General features: G+C 35.4%; 1 non-coding gene across 1 annotated transcript; it reads left to right on the plus strand.

The window, feature by feature from the left end:
• Positions 1 to 1,602: 1,602 nt before the first annotated feature.
• On the plus strand, positions 1,603 to 1,805 carry LOC114580994. The gene has a single exon (XR_003702795.1). It is a non-coding gene; the product is annotated as a small nucleolar RNA U3 (small nucleolar RNA).
• The last annotated feature ends 2,703 nt before the right edge of the window (positions 1,806 to 4,508 follow it).

Genomic DNA, 4,508 nt, shown 5'->3' on the forward strand with positions numbered 1-4,508 from the left:
TTTTGTGGCTTTAAGGCTGTGGCTAAGAATTTTTGTTATATGATCTTTGACAATGAGGCTGATATTTTTTTTAGTTTGTCTATTGAATAAAGCCGAGGGAACTTTTCATTAAAATTAACACTGATGGATCAGTGGCAAATGGAAAGTGTGGTTGTGGAGGTATTTTGAGAAATAAGTAAGGTAATTTGTTTATTTGCTTTTTTTTTCCTCTCTTTTTGTTTTATTATGTATGTTAAACTTAAGGCTCTCTTTCATGCTTTTAAAATTGCCTTATCGAGTGGATTTTTAATGCTTTGGATTGAAGTTGATGCCTTATTAGTTATTCATTTTCTTAATTGTTCTAACCTTGGTAATGAAAATATTTTTTATCTTCTTAAGGATATTAAAAGTATGCTTTCTCAATTTGATTATTCTATTTTCCATATTTGAGGAGAAAGTAATGCTTGTGTTGATTTTTTGGCTCTGTTGGGAGCTAAGTTGTGTTCTTTTACTTGTTTTTATAATTCTAATATTCCTTTTTTACTAAAATGTTTGATTAAATTAGATAAATCTAGTTTACCTTATTTGAGAAAATAATTTGCTGCTTATGAATGCTATTTTGAGTTGGTTTCTCTTTAGTGCTTGGTTCTTGTGTTTTTTTTTTTTTATTAGGTGTTGGGGGAGGGAGGAGGGGGGGGTTGTTTATTTGTTGGTGTAGTTTGTAGGGGTGGTATTGTTTGTGTGTGTTGGGGTTTGTTTTCTAGGTTGTTTTCATTTTTGTGTGGTGTATTTTATTGGGGGCCTATTTTTTCTTGGTGGGTCGTGCTGGTTAGGGGGGTTTTGTTAGTTGGGTTGGTGTTTCTTGTTGGGCCATGGCGTTTGTTGGCTGGTTGGCGTGCTGGTTTAGGTGGTCTGTGTGGTTGTTGGTTGGTTGGTGGGGGTTCGGATGGTGTGTTTTTTTCTCGAGGCACTAGGACTTTTAGAATTGGAGGGAACCTATTTTTTTTTTTAATTTTGCTTGTCTTTATTGTTTTTTTGTCCATTTGGAGGTTACTTATTTTTTTTCATTGAGGTTTTTATTTTGTAGGTTAATGTTTTTTTAGTTTTGCAGGTTAATCTGCATTGTAGTTTGGTAGATGGTTGCTTTTTGGGTGCAAGGTTTGATGCTTTTTGTTTGTTCAAATTTGTCTTTATTTTTGGTTTTGAATAATTGTATCGTAGATAGGGGCTCATTGCTCATTAGGTTTTTTGTTTTATATTGTAGCACTTATGAGCATTTAGTAAGTGATTTTTCCATTTTAAGGACTTTTGTAATAAATTTTTTTTGTTAACGCGTAAGCCACTATAACAGATTTTAACAAAAAAAATGATATTATTTATTTTAGATAATGGAAAATGGAAATACTATGTATTTTTTTAATTCATAGAGTAATTTTTTTATTTAAATAAAGAAATGTCTTATGTAATTCTTCATATGCATGATCTTTAGAAATTTGATAGAAGACTGTGTGTGTGTATGTGTGTGTGCGCATAAGAAAGAGACAATTTTTTGAAAATGAGGGATTAATAAGATGGAGAAAAGATTATTACCTAGTTAGAAAGAGAAATTAACGGTTCTGGGCTAGAGCGTGAACATGATCTATTTTATAGGCTCGTACAGCTGTATCTTTAACTATAAAAGAGGCAAGCAACTAACTCTGGTTGATGAAAAGTGGCTTCTGGCTCGAGCGTGATTAACAGTTCTGATCCATTCGAATCGAGTTGTGGAGGATCGTTCTCAGTTGGCCACCACCCGCTGAGATGGCCCTGAAGCTTTCTAACAGATTATTTTTTTTTGCTTACTTGTCATCGTGTAAACTGAAAGGAGATTTTGGAGGGATTATGGTGATCTTTTCAAAATTTTTCTGTTCCATCATTTTCATGGCTGGTTTTGTTTTGCCAATTCATTGCCGTCTCACCGGAGGATCGGGCAGACGGTGATGGAAGGAAGGCGTCTGGCGTCGTCTGAGGCCTGGCTGAACATCAGAAAAGGATTCAATGTTCATGTGGGAGCTTCGTCGGAGGTATTTAAGGGAGGTCAGATGTCTGCAACAGTTTTTAAATACCATCCTAAAGAGAAACCTTTGGTGATCAGGGAGGGTGGCTTGCTGAACAATATTGTGAACCATTAGTGTTGGGAAAAGGTAAAGAAGTTTTCAGGGAAGATGAGTTTCTAAGCCCGAAGAAGCTTTTATCATCTTCTATTCATAATGAAGGGAATAATATTATGAACTTTTGAAACTTCATCGTCAGCGGGAAGGAAGAATCTCTCTAATGTTGGTTTCAAATCAATATCTCTTCCGTCTTCTCCAATTGTTTAGAATTCTGTAAGGAAAATTCCATCTGAAGGAGATAAGTCTCATGTTGACAAGTTGAATGAAGAATTTCCCCTGCTAGTCACAGTTATTGTGGAAAATAAGAAGAATAATGAGGATAACTTCAACATTCCTTTGGATGGAAAAAGGTATGAATCCTCTATATAGAAGAAGAAATAGAACATCAAAGTGGATGAATTGGATATTGGATCCTTTCTTACTGAAGACGGAAACTCTGCACTGTTACATTCAGAAAATGAAATTAATAATGCTAAGAAGCTGAAATGTGCATTAGTGGTGAAGGTATTTGGGGACAACATTTTGTTCTCAGCAGTTTGTAATGATTTAAGAGGGCAATGGAGTAAAATCGGCGAATTTCATATCACTGGTTTAGGCACTGGTTGGGTGCTATGTTCATTTGAAAATCCAGTAGCCATAGAAGAAGTTTTATCAGGTGGACCATGGTATGTTAGAGGCCATGTGGTGGGTTTGGATAAATGGTCCACATCATTTTCCCCAACCTCATTGAATGGGATTTCAGCTCCAATATGGTTAAGATTACCAAATTTACCATTGCATTGTTGGGATTACATCAACATTTGCATAATTTCTTCAATAGTAGGTAAGCCTTACTTACTAGATGGGAATTTATTTCAAGGGGGAAGGAGAGAATATGCTAGAGTTTGTGTTCGAATTCCCTTGAATGAGAAACTTCCTTTGGGAGTTTGGGTAGAGGGTTTATCTGGAAAATTTTACTAGAAATTCGAATATGAAGGTATTGCAAAACTCTGTTATGAATGTGGAAGGATGGGTCACATGGTTTCTGATTGCAAGGAGTCCAAGAAGAAAGATATGAAGAGCAACAATAATTCTGGTTCAGCAGGAATGGATGGGATTCTTACTAATTTAGTGGAAACAGAAGATTCAAAGCATGTAGATGAAGAGTCTAATTATGGCCCGTGGCTTCAAGTGAACCATAGAAGAAAGGAGAAGAGATTTAAAGTTGTTCAAAGGCAGAAGCAAACAACTAAAAGAGTTTTTGTTCCCAAACAAAACTCTAAGTTGGTTGAGGAACCTGTTAAAATTTCAGATGAAGATTTGATTTCTAACCTGGAAGGAGCTTTGCAAATTGAGAAAGAGCAAGATCAGCTTAGTGAAGTCATGGTCTGAGAAGATTTGTTTGCAAATCAACTTGTTATATCTCAGGTTGAAGCTCTAATTGCTGTTGTTCCTACTTTAAACAATTTTGATATTTTATCAGAGATGGAAGAAAATAATATGAAGGGGCTTGTGGAAGAGGAAGATAGTAGAGATGTTGAAGATGGAGAAATAATTGAGCTAGATAAAAATGATAGAAGAATTCTTAAAGATCAGGATTTGATGATCTACTATGAGGATAAATATAAAGATGTATCCTGTGAGGTGAAAGAAACTAAAATTTCTTCTTCTGGCAAGAAAGTTGAACTACTTCAAGAATTCAAATCATTGGGGTCGTTAGTCACAACAGAAAGATGGAGGTTGGCAAAATCAAAAAAGGTGGGGGTCCTTCCCCATTGTTTAAACAATGACTTCTCTAGCTTTTTGGAGTTGTATAGGAGCCAAGAAGAGAAAGGCTGCTCTATATCTCAAGAAATTTTCAAAGATAATAATGTTCTTTTTTTGGGGTTAGTTGAAACTAAAGTTTGTTCAATGGATAATCTACAGATTTTGCATCATCTAGGAGAGATTTGGGACTCTTATATGGTTCCTTCAGAAGGACTTTTGGGAGGTATCTTAGTTCTTTGGAGGAAGGTTTTGGCATCGTTTACTGTTTTGGAGGTTTCTTCTCAAGTTATTACAGGGAATCTCGAAGTTTTTAACAAGAAGGCTGGTTAGTATCCACTATTTATGCAAGTAGAAATACGGTGGATAGAAAAGCGTTATGGGAGAATTTCGAGAAATTTGATGTGTCAATAAATTGGCTGTTATAGGGGGAGACTTCAACTTTATTTTGTCCCAGGAGGCAAAGAGAGGAGGAAAGAAATTTGTATTCTCTCAAGGAGCTAAGGTTATGAAGATGTTAATGAGCAATAATGACTTTCATGAAGTTGTGTTTATTGGACCAAAATTTATATGGTGCAACAACAAATTTGGAGGAGGCGGTATTCTAGAAAGACTTGATAGATGTCTTATGAA

This window comes from Dendrobium catenatum, unplaced genomic scaffold (genome assembly GCF_001605985.2).
Source record: "Dendrobium catenatum unplaced genomic scaffold, ASM160598v2 fragScaff_scaffold_1463, whole genome shotgun sequence".
NCBI lineage: Eukaryota > Viridiplantae > Streptophyta > Magnoliopsida > Asparagales > Orchidaceae > Dendrobium > Dendrobium catenatum.